Raw genomic sequence first — 16,827 nt, forward strand, 5'->3', positions numbered from 1 at the left:
CTACTGTGACAGCTCTGTGAAAAACGTGAACAGAATTTTCCCTCTACCTCTCCCTCTCTGTGTTAGGCCTTTCAGTGTGTTCTGAATCTATTGTTCTTCCTCTTTCTTTATTTTATAGCCCCCTCTCCACTAGGTTAAATTAGACATGGGCTTCTCAAGTTTTTTGGGCCTTTTCTCCATATAGGAAGGGAGCCCAATATTCAACAAATCTCCCCCTCATAACTATGTGGAGATAACCGCTAAACCGGCGATCTCACAACAAACTTCAAACTTCCCTCTTGGAAATGCTTTAGTCATCATATTAACACCATTATCATCTGTATGAACTTTTTCCAACTCCAACAACTTAGCATCCAAAGCATCACGTATCCAATGATACCTCACATCAATATGTTTGGATCTAGAATGAAAAGTTGGATTCTTACCAAGATGGATAGCACTTTGGCTATCAACGAACAATGAATAGTTATCTTGCCTAAAACCAAGCTCCTGTAAGAATTTCTTCAACCATAACAACTCCTTGCATGCTTCAGTAATAGCAATGAACTCTGCCTCTGTGGTAGACAACGCTACGCACCTCTGTAGTCTTGATAGCCAAGCCACAGCTCCCCCTGCAAACTTTATCAAATAGCCCGAAGTGGACTTTCTGGAATCAATGTCCCCAGCCATATCTGAGTTTGAGTAACCCATCAAAGTAGGTTTATCACCTCCAAAACAAAGCTTCATATTAATTGTACCATGAAGATACCTCAAAATTCATTTCACAGCATTCCGATGCTCTCTACCTGGATTTGACAAAAATCGACTAATTGTACCAACAGCATGTGCAATATCTGGTCTTGTACACACCATCACATACATCAAACTGCCCACTGCAGATGCATAAGGAACTCGACTCATATTGGTCTTCTCAACTTCATTTGAAGGACTTTGTTTGACACTCAGTTTAAAACGAGTAGCAAGAGGAGTACTCACAGCTTTAGCATTTTCCATCTGGAATCTCTGCAACACCTTCCTAATGTATTGCTCTTGTGATAGATAAATCTTCTTTTCTCTCCTATCACGTGAGATATGTATGCCAAGAATCCTTTTAGCAGCTCCCAAGTCTTTCATGGCAAAAGACTCGCCAAGTGTCTTCTTTAACCTGTCAATTTTGGAAATATCTTTCCCAACAATAAGCATGTCATCAACATATAATAACAGGATAATAAAGTCATCATTAGAAAAACTTTTAACAGAGACACAATGATTAGAAGTAGTCTTCTTGTAACCTTGCTCACACATAAAAGACTCAAACTTCTTATACCACTGCCTTGGGGCCTGCTTCAAACCGTATAGACTCTTCCTTAGTCTACACACATAATCTTCCTTGCCTTTAACAAGAAAACCATCAGGTTGCTTCATGTATATCTCTTCCTCCAAATTACCATGAAGGAAAGTTGTCTTCACATCCATCTGCTCAACCTCCAGATCAAGAGTAGCAGCTAAACTTAGCACAGTTCTGATGGATGACATTTTCACCACAGGTGACAAAATCTCATTGAAATCAACACCCTTTTTATGTCTGAAACCTTTCACCACTAATCTGGCCTTGTACCTTGGAAGTGTAGAATTTGAATCTTGTTTCACCCTGAAAATCCACCTAGTTTCTAATGCCTTTTTGCCCTTAGGCAATTTTACCAAGTTGTAAGTGTGATTGTCATGCAAAGATTTCATCTCATCTTGCATTGCATCCAGCCACTGTTTCTTCTCTTCACCACCCAAAGCCTCTTCAAAACACTCAGGTTCTCCACCGTCAGTCAAGGTTATGTACTCATCACAAGAATACCTTGTAGAAGGTTGTTTCTGTCTATTAGACCTCTTGAGTTGGACTTGAGGTGATTCAGGTATATCACCAAGATCATCATCATCATCATGTTCCTCTTGAGCATCATCAATTGGAACCTCTACTCCACTTCCAAACTATTGATCATTAACATCACCATGTTGCTCATTGTCTTGAGCTTCCGTTTCAACATTCTCCAAAATGTGAGCGGACAACCTCATCAGATTACCATCAGTGAGATTATTGTCTTTCTCGGGTGTGGTCTTCTCCACCTTATCAATGTCTTCAATGGTCTGGTCTTCCATGAATTGTACATCACAGCTTCTAACAAGCTTCTTCTCAATAGGATCATAAAACCTGTAGCCAAATTCATCCTCACCATAGCCAATAAAGATACATTGCCTTGTCTTTTTATCTAACTTGGATCTTTCATCCTTAGAAACATGAACAAATGCCCTGCAACCAAAGACACGCAAATGATCATAGCTAACATTCTTACCAAACCAAATTTTGTCTGGCACCTCAGTATTCAAAGCAACTGCAGGACTGAGATTAATAACATGCACAGCTGCAAGCAATGCCTCTCCCCAAAAGTTCTTAGGCAACTTTGCTTCCTAAAGCATACATGTAACCCTTTCAACCAAGGTCCTGTTCATCCTCTCCGCTAGACCATTCAACTGAGGAGTTTTAAGAGGAGTCTTCTCGTGTCTAATACCATGCTACCTGCAATAAACATCAAAAGGTCCACGGTACTCACCACCATTATCACTACGGATGCATTTCAGCTTCTTGCCTGATTGCCTCTCAACTATAGCATGAAATTCCTTGAACTTTTCAAGTACTTGACCTTTTCGCTGAAGAGCATAGACCCATAGCTTCCTGGAACAATCATCAATAAAAGTAACAAAGTAAAGTGCACCACTAAATGACTTTACCTTTAATGGGCCACAAACATCAGAATGCACCAATTCAAGCAATTCTGACTTCCTTGAGGGAGGATGCTTCTTAAAAGATACTCTGGTTTGTTTACCAGCCATGCCATGAGAACATTTCTCCAATTGTGCATTTCTCAATCCCATAAGCACATCTTTTTTAGCTAAGCAGTTAAGCCCTTTCTCACTTATATGACCAAGCCTCCGGTGCCACAAAGATGCCTCCATATACATAGCATTCACACTGTCTTTAGCAACCAAAACTTTAATCCAGTACAATTTAGATTGTTTCTCCCTTTTGGCTATAACCAAGTTACCTTTAGTGAGCTTCCATTTACTAGAATCAAAGTGATTGTCATAACCACAATCATCAAGCAACTGCACAAAGATTAAATTAAAACGAACATCCAGAGCATGTTTGACTCCTTTAAGCAACAACTGCACTCCCATGTTGGTTTGCAGGCAAACATCACCAACACCAATCACTTTAGACTCACCATCATTACCCATCTTCAACACTCCAAAATCATCAGAAGTGTAAGATGTGAAGAACTCCTTCCTAGGTGTAACTTGCAGTGTAGCACCACTATCAATAATCCACATGCTCTCATCAGATACAAGATTAACGGACTCACAGTCACGAAGAAGAACAAGATCACCATCTGTAGTAGTAGTGAAACGATCATCATCATCATGGTCATTCTCTCTCTGTTTGCCCTTCTTGTCTTTGTTCTCCTTTTTCCACTTAAAACAGTATTTCTGAATGTGCCCAGTTTTATGACAAAAATGGCACTCTAAATTCTTGTATCTTGACTTGGACTTGCTCCTACTCTTCTCTCTACCACCTTTATGTTCCTTTTTCTCACTTCTCCCCCTAGCTTCTGTAACAAGCATCTTAGACTGAGATGAATAACCATGTGCCTTGCTTCTCATCTCTTCATTAAGAGCACCGCTTTTTGCCATCTGAAAAGAAACAACACCATTCGAGGCAGAGTTCGTAATTGAAACCCGAAATAACTCCCAAGACTCTGGTAGAGTATTAAGCAACCATAATCCCATAACTTCGTCATCAAAATTTATGCTCATTCCTGACAATTGATCTAGGAGCCCTTGAAACTCATTTAAGTGATCAGAAATAGAAGAATTCTCCCTGTACCTCAAATTCATCAAGCAATTTAACAAATATAATTTATTATTGCCTGACTTAGAAGCATACAAAGACTCAATCTTCTCCCACAAAGCTCTGGCATGTGTCTCATTAGCAATATGATTATAAACATTATCTTCAACATATTGCCGAATAAAACCACATACTTGTTGGTGCTCAAAGTCCCATTCTTCTTCAGACATAGAATCTGGCTTCTGTGTAGTAAAGACCGAAAGATGCAATTTCTTGACAAATAATAAATCTTTTATCTTGCCCTTCCACAAATGATAATTTGTACCATTCAAAGCAACCATCTTTGCATTTGCCTCCATCATTCAAGCAAGTAAATATAGCCCAACCAAGAGCTCTGATGCCACTCTGATGGGGAAAACAACAACAAAAAATATACCAGAGAATCCAGCGGATATAATTTCCCCTAACTTGCAAGAATCTATGAGGAGCAATAATCAAATAGCAGCAATAATAAATCACCAAAAGCACAAATAAAGGCACCAAGATTTTTAACGTGGAAAACCCCTCAAATCAAGGGTAAAAACCACGAGTCGTCCAGACCAAAGAAATAGCTCCACTATGATCAACAAGAGTACAAAAGAGTCTCAATCAATAGCATAAATTAGTGCCAAAACCCAACCAAATAACAAAGCAACAAAGCTTTCAAATAGAGAAGAACAAGAGAGGAAAACCTATAATATCACTGCTGCAGTGCAAAATTAATATCTCACAACTCATACCTCGTATCAAAGATCCGACCGTCAGAATGAAGAGCAATGAGTTCTGAATCTGCTGTAAAAATTTCAGCCCGATCTAACGGTGAACGAATCCACAACGCCGATTCTACTGTGACAACTCTGTGAAAAATGTGAACAGAATTTTCCCTCTACCTCTCCCTCTATATGTTAGGGCTTTCAGTGTCTTCTGACTCTATTGTTCTGCCTCTCTCTTTATTTTATAGCCCCCTCTCCACTAGGTTAAATGAGACATGGGCTTCTCAAGTTTTTTGGGCCTTTTCACCACATAGGAAGGGAGCCCATTACCCATCACTCTTTGTGGTATATGCTTCCATTTCTTAGTTAGCTAACAATAATAATTAACCTGTCAAGTTGAGTATTTAAAGTTGATGAGCAAAAAAATTATGTTGATATTAAAGTTTTTTATTATTATTGTTCTGTTTCACATATATTATTGGTATGGTTTAATCACCTATGAGATTATATTTGTGTTCACCCAAAGCTCTAGGAATTGATAACTAAAGGATATGATAATATTTAAATTTCTGTGCATTCATTACCTATCTTTAGATCATTTAATATTTTTCATTTAAATTTTTACGCACTTTAATTTATTTATTTAAAATTTTGTACGCATTGAAATTTGTGGGACCTATTTCCATTCTAAAATTGTTTTATTTGTAGTTAGTTTTTGTTTATGTTTTTTTTAGTATTTCATTTTATAATTGACATGAAATCAGGGTAAAGATGGCATGGAATGTTGGCCTACAAACTATTTGCTCTATCCAAATATGTCTTACTGTCTTTTAAGTTGAATGTTGTAGAATTTTTTTTTCCAGAGATGGTTTGAAGTTTGCTTCTATCTCTTTGTGGTATATGCTTCAATTTCTTAGTTAGCTAACAACAATGATTAACCTGTCAAGTTGAGTATTTAAAATTGATGAGCAAAATTATTATGTAGATATTAAAGTTTTTTTTATTATTATTGTTTTGTTTCACATATATTATTGGTATGGTTTAATCATAATTTTTTTATGAATAGTTTGGTGAATCTTCCATAAGTTATCTTTGGTTTGTCGTTCTGATTTTTGAAGCAAACTATGAAATTATATTTGTGTTCACTCAAAGCTGTAGGAATTGATGACACAAAGATATGGTAATATTTAAAGTTCTTTGCATTCATTACATATCTTTAGATCCTTTAATATTTTTCATTTAATTTTTTACGCACTTTAGTTTCTTTATTTAAAATTTTGTATGCATTTAAATTTGTGGGAGCTATTTGGATTCTAAGTTGTTTTATTTGTAGTTTCTTTTTGTTTATGTTTTTTTTTTAGTTTTTCATTTTATATTTGACATGAAATCTGGGCAAAGATGGCATGGAATGTTGCCCGACAAAGTACTTATTCTATTCAAATATGTCTTGCTCTATTTTAACTTGAATGTTGTAGAATTTTTTTTCTTCTAGAAATGGTTTTTAGTTTGCTTCTATCTCTTTGTGGTATTTGCTTCCAATTCATAGTTAGCTAACAATAATGATTAACCGGTCAAGTTGAGAATCTAAAATTGATGAGCAAAAAAATTATGTTAATATTAATGTTTCTATTATTATTATTTTTCTGTTTCACAAATAGTATTGGTATGGTTTAATCATAAATTTTTATGAACCGTTTGGGGAGTCTTCCATAAGTTTTCTTTGGTTTGTCTTTGTGATTTTTCAACGTACCTATGAGATTATATTTTTGTTCACTAAAAGCTCTAGAATTTATGACTTAAAGATATGATAATATTTAAATTTCTTTGCATTCATTACCTATAGATCCTTTAATATTTTTCATTTAAATTTGTACGCACTTTAGTTTATTTATTTAAAATTTTGTACGCATTTAAATTTGTGGGAGCTATTTCATTCTAAAATTGTTTTATTTGTAGTTAGTTTTTGTTTAGGTTTTTTTTTAGTTTTTCCTTTTATATTTGACATGAAATCTTGGTAAAGATGGCATCGAATGTTGGCCTACAAACTACTTGCTCTATCCAACTATGTCTTACTCTTTTAAGTTGAATGTTGTAGATTTTTTTTTTTCTCAAGATACGGTTTTCAGCTTGCTTCTATCTCTTTGTGGTATATGCTTCCATTTCTTAGTTAGCTAACAATAATGATTAACCTGTCAAGATGAGTATTTAAAATTGATGAGCAAAAAAATTATGTTGATATTAGAGTATTTTATTATTTTTATTGTTGTGTTTCACATATATTATTGGGATAGTTTAATCACCTATGAGATTATATTTGTGTTCACTCAAAGCTTGTAGGCCAACATTCCACGCCATCTTTACCTAGATTTCATGTCAAATATAAAATGAAAAACTAAAAAAAAAAAAAAAACTAAACAAAAACTAACTACAAATAAAATAACTTAAAATCCAAATAGCTCCCACAAATTTAAATGCATACAAAATTTTTAATAAATAAATTAAAGTGCATAAAAAATTAAATAAAATATATTAAAGGATCTAAATATCTGTAATGAATGCAAAGAACTTTAAATACTACCATATCTTTATGTCATCAATTCCTAGAGCTTTGACTGAACACAAATATAATTTCATAGTTTGCTTGAAAAATCAGAAAGACAAACCCAAGATAACTTATGGAAGACTCCCCAAACTGTTCATATAAAAACTATCATTAAACAATACCAATAATATATGTGAAATAGAACAATGTAATAATAGAAACATTAATATTAACATAAATTTTTTGCTCATCAATTTTAAATAGTCAACTTGACAGGTTAATTATTATTGTTAGCTAACTATGAATTGGAAGCATATACCACAAAGAGATACAAGCAAACTGAAAACCATTTATAGAAAAAAAAATTCTACAACATTCAACTTAAAATAGAGTAAGACATATTTGGATAGAGCAAGTAGTTTGTACACCAACATTCCATGCCATCTTTACCCAGATTTCACGTGAAATATAAAATGAAAAACTAAAAAAAACATAAACAAAAACTAACTTCAAATAAAACAATTTAAGAATGCAAAAAGCTCCCACAAATTTAAATGCGTACAAAATTTTAAATAAATAAACTAAAGTGCGTAAAAATTTAAATGAAAAATATTAAACGATCTAAAGATAGGTAATGAATGCACAGAAATTTAAATATTATCATATCTTTAAGTCATCAATTCCTAGAGTTTAAGTGAACACAAATATAATCTCATAGGTGGCTTGAAAAATCAGAAAGACAAACCAAGCATAACTTATGGAAGACTCCCCAAACTGTTCATTAAAAAACCAATGATTAAACCATAGCAATAATGTATGTAACAATAATAATAACAATAATAAACTTTAATATTAACATAATTTTTTTGTTTATCAATTTGAAATACTCAACTTGGCAGGTTTAATCATTATTGTTCGCTAACTAAGAAATGGAAGTATAAACCAGAAAGAGATAGAAGCAAACTGAAAACCATATCTACAAGTAGTTTGTCGGGCACCATTCCATGCCATCTTTGCCCAGATTTCATGTCAAATATAAAATGAAAAACTAAAAAAAACATAAACAAGAAGTAACTACAAATAAAACAACTTAGAATCCAAATAGGTCCCACAAATTTAAATGCATACAAAATTGTAAATAAATAAACTAAAGTGCGTAAAAACTTAAATGAAAAATATGAAAGGATCTAAATATAGGTAATGAATGCAAAGAACTTTAAATATTAACATATCTTTATGTCATCAATTCCTAGAGCTTTGAGAGAACACAAATATAAGTTCATAGTTCGGTTGAAAAATCAGAATGACAAACCAAAGATAACTTATGGAAGATTCCCCAAACTATTCATAAAAACTATGATTAAATCATACCAATAATATATATGAAACAAAACAATAATAATAATAAAAAACTTTAATATCAACAAAATTTTTTTGCTCATCAATTTTAAATACTCAACCTGACAGGTTAATCATTATTGTTAGCTAACTAAGAAATGGATGCATATACCACAAAGAGATACAAGCAAACTGGAAAACCATATCTAGAAAAAAAAATTCTACAACATTCAACTTAAAAGAGAGTAAGACATATTTGGATAGAGCAAGTAGTTTGTAGCCCAACATTCCACACCCTCTTTACCCAGATTTCATATCAAATATAAAATGAAGAACTAAAAAAAACATAAACAAAAAGTAACTACAAATAAAACAATTTTAGAATGCAAATAGCTCCCACAAATTTAAATGCGTACAAAGTATTAAATAAATAAACTAAAGTGCATAAAAATTTAAATGAAAAATATTAAAGGATCTATAGGTAATGAATGCAATGAAATTTAAATATTACCGTATCTTTAAGTCATAAATTCGAGAGCTTTGAGTGAACACAAATATAATCTACGTTGAAAAATCACAAAGACAAACCAAAGATAACTTATGGAAGACTCCCCAAACTGTTCATAAAAAACTATGATTAAACCATACCAATAATATATGTGAAACAAAAAAATAATAATAACAGAAATATTAATATTAACATAATTGTTTTGCTCATCAATTTTAAATACTTAACTTGATTATTGTTAGCTAACTATGAATTGGAAGCAAATGCCACAAAGAGATAGAAGCAAACTGAAAACCATTTCTAGAAAGAAAAAAATTCTGCAACATTCAACTTAAAATAAAGCAAGACATATTTGAATAGAGCAAGTACTTTGTTGGGATTCCATCCCATCTTTGTCCAAATTTCATGTGAAATATAAAATGAAAAACTAAAAAAAACATACACAAAAGGTAACTACAAATAAAACAACTTAGAATCCAAATAGCTCCCACAAATGTAAATGCATACAAAATTTTAAATAAATAAACTAAAGTGCGTAAAAATTTAAATGAAAAATATTAAAGGATCTAAAGATATGTAATGAATGCAAAGAACTTTAAATATTACGATATTATTGTGTCATCAATTCCTAGAGCTTTGAGTGAACACAAATATAATCTCATAGGTAGCTTGGAAACTAAGAAAGACAAACCAAAGATAATTTATGGAAGACTCCCAAACGGTTCACAAAAAACTATGATTAAACCATACCAATAATATATGTGAAACAGAAAAATAAGAATAATAGAAACATTAATATTAACATAATTTTTTTGCTCATCAATTTTAAATACTCAACTTGACAGGTTAATCATTATTGTTAGCTAACTATGAATGGAAGCAAATACCACAAAGAGATAGAAGCAAACTGAAAACCATTTCTAGAAAAAAAAAATTCTACAACATTCAACTTAAAATAAACCAAGACATATTTGAATAGAGCAAGTACTTTGTCGGGCAACATTCCATGCCATCTTTGCCCAGATTTCATGTCAAATATAAAATCAAAAACGAAAAAAAATACAAACAAAAAGTAACTACATATAAAACAACTTAGAATCCAAATAGCTCCCACAAATTTAAATGCATACAAAATTTTAAATAAATAAACTAAAGTGCGTAAAATTTAAATGAAAAATATTAAAGGATCTCAAGATCTGTAATGAATACAAAGAACTTTAAATATTACAAACTGTTCATAAAAAACCTATGATTAAACCATACCAATAATATATGTGAAACATAACAATAATAATAATAAAAAACTTTAATATCAACATAATGTTTTTGCTCATCAATTTTAAATACTCAACTTGACAGGTTAATCATTGTTCTTAGCTAACTAAGAAATTGAAGCATATACCACAAAGAGATAGAAGCAAACATAAAACCATCTCTAGGAAAAAAAAATTCTACAACATTCAACTTAAAAGAGAATAAGACATATTTGGATAGAGCAAGTAGTTTGTAGGCCAACATTCCACGTCATCTTAACCCACATTTCATGTCAAATATAAAATGAAATACTAAAAAAAATCCTAAACAAAAACTAACTACAAATAAAACAATTTTAGAATGCAAATAGGTCCCACAAATTTAAATGCCTACAAAATTTTAAATAAATAAACCAAAGTGTGTAAAAATTTAAATGAAAAGTATTAAACGATCTAAAGATAGGTAATGAATGCAAAGAAATGTAAATATTACCATATCTTTAAGTCATGAATTCCTAGAACTTTGACTGAACACAAATATAATAATAATAAAAAACTTTAATATTAACATAATTTTTTTCCTCATCAATTTGATAGGTTAATCATTATTGTTAGCTAACTATGAATTGGAAGCATATACCACAAAGGGATAGAAGCAAACTGAAAATAATGTCTAGAAAAAAATATTCTATAACATTCAACTTTGAAAACAGTAACAGTAGAGTGTAGGCCAACATTCCACACCACCTTAACCCATATTTCATGTCAAATATAGAATGAAATACTATTAAAAAAACGTAAACCAAAACTAACCACAAATAAAACAATTTTATAATGCAAATAGGTCCCACAAATTAAATGCGTACAAAATTTTAAATAAATAAACTAAACTGCGTAACCATTTAAATGAAAAATATTAAACGATCTAAAAATAGGTAATGAATGCACAGAAATTTAAATATTATCATATCTTTAAGTCATCAATCCCATGAACTTTGAGTGAACACAAATATAATTTCATAGGTGATTAAACTATAACAATAATATATGTGAAACAGAACAATAATCATACAAAAAACTTTTAATATTAACATAAATTTTTTGCTCATCAATTTAAAAACACAACTTGACATGTTAATCATTATTGTTAGCTAACTATGAATTGGAAGCATATACCACAAAGGGATAGAAGCAAACTGAAAATCATGTCTAGAAAATAAAAATTCTATAACATTCAACTTTGAAGACAATAACACATATTTGGATGGAACAAGTAGAGTGTAGGCCAACATTCCACGCCACCTTAACCCATATTTCATGTCAAATATAGAATGAAATACTATAAAAAAAAATAAACAAAAACTAACCACAAATAAAACAATTTTATAATGCAAATAGGTCCCACAAATTTAAATGCGCACAAAATTTTAAATAAATAAACTAAACTGCGTAACAATTTAAATGAAAAATATTAAACTATCTAAAAATAGGTAATGAATACACAGAAATTTAAATATTATCATATCTTTAAGTCATCAATTCCATAAACTTTGAGTGAACACAAATATAATTTCATAGGTGATTAAACTATAACAATAATATATATGAAACAGAACAATAATAATACTAAAAACTTTTAATATTAACATAAATTTTTTGCTCATCAATTTTAAATACTCAACTTGACAGGTTAATCATTACTGTTTGCTAACTAAGAAATGTAAGCATATACCACAAAGTGATACAAGGAAACTGAAAAACCATTTCTAGAAAAAAAAAAATTCTACAACGTTCAACGTAAAATAGAGTAAGACATATTTGGATAGAGCAAGTAGTTTGTACACCAACATTCCATGCCATCATTACCCAAATTTCATGTGAAATATTAAATGAAAAACTAAAAAAAACATAAACAAAAACTAACTTCAAATAAAACAATTTAAGAATGCAAATAGCTCCCAGAAATTTAAATGCGTACAAAGTAGTAAATAAATAAACTAAAGTGCGTAAAAATTTAAATGAAAAATATTAAAGGATCTAAAGATAGGTAATGAATGCAAAGAAATTTAAATATTACCGTACCTTTAAGTCATAAATTCGAGAGCTTTGAGTGAACACAAATATAATCTCATAGGTAGTTTGAAAAATCACAAAGACAAACCAAAGATCACTTATGGAAGACTCCCAAACTGTTCATAAAAACTATGATTAAACCATACCAATAATATATGTGAATCAGAAAAATTATAATAATAGAAACATTAATATTAACATAATTTTTTTGCTCATCAATTTTAAATTCTCAACTTGACAGGTTAATTATTATTGTTAGCTAACTATGAATTGGAAGCATATACCAAAAAGAGAAGCAAACTGAAAACAATGTCTAGAAAAAAAAATTCTACAACATTCAATTTTGAAGTGAATAAGACATATTTGGATATTTGTAGGCAAACATTCCACGCCATCTTAACCCATATTTCGTGTTAAATATAAAATTATATACTAAAAAAAATATCAACAAAAACTAACTGCAAATAAAAAAAATTTAGAATGCAAATAGGTCCCACAAATTTAAATGCGTACAAAATTTTAAATAAATAAAATAAAGTGCGTAAAAATTTAAATGAAAAATATTAAACGATCTAAAGATAGGTAACGAATGCACAGAAATTTAAATATTATCATATCTTTAAGTCATCAATTCTTAGAGCTTTGAGTGAACACAAATAAAATCTCGTAGGTGATTAAACTATACCAATAATATATGTGAAACAGAACAATAATAATAATAAAAAACTTTAATATCAACATCATTCTTTTGACCATCAATTTTAAATACTCAACTTGACAAGTTAATCATTATTGTTAGCTAACTAAGAAATGGAAGCATATACCACAAAGAGATAGAAACAAACTAAAAACAATTTATGAAAAACAAAATTCTACAATATTCAACATAAAAGTGAGTAGGATATATTTGGATAGAGCATGTATTTTGTAGGCCAACATTCCACGCCATCTTTAGCCATATTTCATGTCAAATATAAAATGAAAAACTAAAAAAAACATAAACAAAAACTAACTACAAATAAAACAATTTAGAATCCAAATAGCTCCCACAAATTTAAATGCATACAAATTTTTAAATAAGTAAACTAAAGTGCGTAAAAATTTAAATGAAAAATATTAAAGGATATAAAGATAGGTAATGAATGCAAAGAAATTTAAATATAACCATATCTTTTAGTCATCAATTCCTAGAGCTTTGAGTGGATACAAATATATTTTCATAGGTGATTAAACCATACTAATAATATATATGAAACAGAACAATAATAATAATAATAATAATAAAATTTAATATTAACATATTTTGTTTTGCTATCAATTTTAAATACTCAACTTGACAGGTTAATTATTATCGTTAGCTAACTAAGAAATGGAAGAATATACCACAAAGAGATTGAAGGAAACTAAAAAAAATTCTGAGAAAGATATCTACTATATTCAACTTAAAAGATTGTAAAATATATTTGGATAGAGCATGTATTTTGTAGGCCAACATTCCACGCCATCTTTACTCATATTTCATGTCAAAAAAACATAAACAAAAACTAACTACAAATAAAACAATGTAGAATCCAAATAGCTCCCACAAATTTAAAATGCATACAAAATTTTAAATAAATAAACTACAGTGTGTAAGAATTTATATGAAAAATAATAAAGGATCTAAAGATAGGTAAAGAATGCAAAGAACTTTAAATATTACCATATTATTATGTCATCAATACGTGGAGCATTGAGTGAACACAAAAATATTGTCATAGCTAGCTTGAAAACTAAGAAAGACAAACCAAAGATAATTTATACAAAAACTATGATTTAACCATACCAATAATATATGTTAAACAGAAAAATAATAATAACAAACTTTAATATTAACATAATTTTCTGCTCATCAATTTTAAATACTCAACTTGACAGGTTAATTATTATTGATAGCTAACTAAGAAATGGAAGCATATACCACAAAGAGATAGAAGCAAACTGAAAACCATTTCTAGAAAAAACAATTCTACAACATTCAACTTAAAATAGAGTAAGACATATTTGGATAGAGCAAGTAGTTTGTACACCAACATTCCAGGCCATATTTACCCAGATTTCACGTGAAATATAAAATGAAAAACAAAAAAAAACATAAACAAAAACTAACTACAAATAAAACAATTTAGAATCCAAATAGCTCCCACAAATTTAAATGCATACAAATTTTTAAATAAGTAAACTAAAGTGCGTAAAAATTTAAATGAAAAATATTAAAGGATATAAAGATAGGTAATGAATGCAAAGAAATTTAAATATAACCATATCTTTTAGTCATCAATTCCTAGAGCTTTGAGTGGATACAAATATATTTTCATAGGTTATTAAACCGTACTAATAATATATATGAAACAGAACAATAATAATAATAATAATAATAATAATAATAAAATTTAATATTAAAATATTTTTTTTGCTATCAATTTTAAATACTCAACTTGACAGGTTAATTATTATCGTTAGCTAACTAAGAAATGGAAGAATATACCACAAAGAGATAGAAGCAAACTAAAAAAAATTCTGAAAAAGATATCTACTATATTCAACTTAAAAGATTGTAAAATATATTTGGATAGAGCATGTATTTTGTAGGCCAAGATTTCACGCCATCTTTATTCATATCTCATGTCAAAAAAACATAAACAAAAACTAACTACAAATAAAACAATGTAGAATCCAAATAGCCCACAAATTTAAAATGCGTACAAAATTTTAAATAAATAAACTAAAGTGCGTAAGAATTTATATGAAAAATAATAAAGGATCTAATGATAGGTAAAGAATGCAAAGAACTTTAAATATTACCATATTATTATGTCATCGATACGTGGAGCTTTGAGTGAACACAAATATAATCTCATAGGTAGCTTGAAAACTAAGAAAGTCAAACCAAAGATAATTTATGGAAGACTCCCCAAACAACGGTTCATACAAAAACTATGATTTAACCACACCAATGATATATGTTAAACAGAAAAATAATAATAATAAACTTTAATATTAACATAATTTTTTTGCTCATCAATTTTAAATACTCAACTTGACAGGTTAATTATTATTGTTAGCTAACTAAGAAATGGAAGCATATACCACAAAGATATAGAAGCAAACTGAAAATATGTCTAGAAAACAAAAATTCTATAACATTCAACTTTGAAGACAGTAACACATACTTGGCTAGAGCAAGTAGTTTGTAGGCCAACATTCCACTCCACCTTAACCCATATTTCATGTCAAATATAGAATGAAATACTATAAAAAAAACGTAAACAAAAACTAACCACAAATAAAACAATTTTATAATGCAAATAGGTCCCACAAACTTAAATGCGTACAAAATTTTATTGCGTAACAATTTAAATGAAAATTATTAAATGATCTAAAAATAGGTAATGAATGCACAGAAATTTAAATATTATCATATCTTTAAGTCATCAATTCCATGAACTTTGAGTGAACACAAATATAATTTCATAGGTGATTAAACTATACCAATAATATATGTGAAACAGAACAATAATAATACTAAAAACTTTTAATATTAACATAAATTTTTTGCTCATCAATTTTAAATACTCAACTTGACAGGTTACTTATTATTGTTTGCTAACTAAGAAATGTAAGCATATACCACAAAGAGATACAAGGAAACTGAAAACCATTTCTAGAAAAAACAAAATTCTATAACATTCAACTTAAAATAGAGTAAGACATATTTGGATAGAGCAAGTAGTTTGTAAGCCAACATTCCACGCCATCTTAACCCATATTTCGTGTCAAATATAAAATGATATACTATAAAAAACATAAACAAAAACTAACTACAAATAAAAAAAAATTAGAATGCAAATAGGTCCCACAAATTTAAATGCGTACAAAATTTTAAATAAATAAAATAGAGTGCGTAAAAATTTAAATGAAAAATATTAAACGATCTAAAGATAGGTAACGAATACACAAAAATTTAAATATTATCGTATCTTTAAGTCATCAATTCCTAAAACTTTGAGTGAACACAAATAAAATCTCATAGGTGATTAAACTATACCAATAATATATGTGAAACAGAACAATAATAATAATAAAAAACTTTAATATCAACATCATTCTTTTGCCCATCAGTTTTAAAATACTCAACTTGACAGATTAATCATTATTGTTAGCTAACTAAGAAATGGAAGCATATACGACAAAGAGATAAAAGAAAACTGAAAACAATTTCTGAAAAACAAAATTCTACAAGATTCAACATAAAAGAGAGTAGGATATATTTGGATAGAGCATGTATTTTGTAGGCCAACTTTCCACGCCATCTTTAGCCATATTTCATGTCAAATATAAAATGGGTAATGAATGCAAAGATATTTAAATATAACCATATCTTTTAGTCATCAATTCGTAGAGCTTTGAGTGGATACAAATATATTTTCATAGGTGATTAAACC

This window comes from Vigna unguiculata, chromosome 11 (genome assembly GCF_037176805.1).
Source record: "Vigna unguiculata cultivar grain cowpea cultivar isolate G323 ecotype 2 chromosome 11, ASM3717680v1, whole genome shotgun sequence".
Classification (NCBI taxonomy): Eukaryota; Viridiplantae; Streptophyta; class Magnoliopsida; order Fabales; family Fabaceae; genus Vigna; species Vigna unguiculata.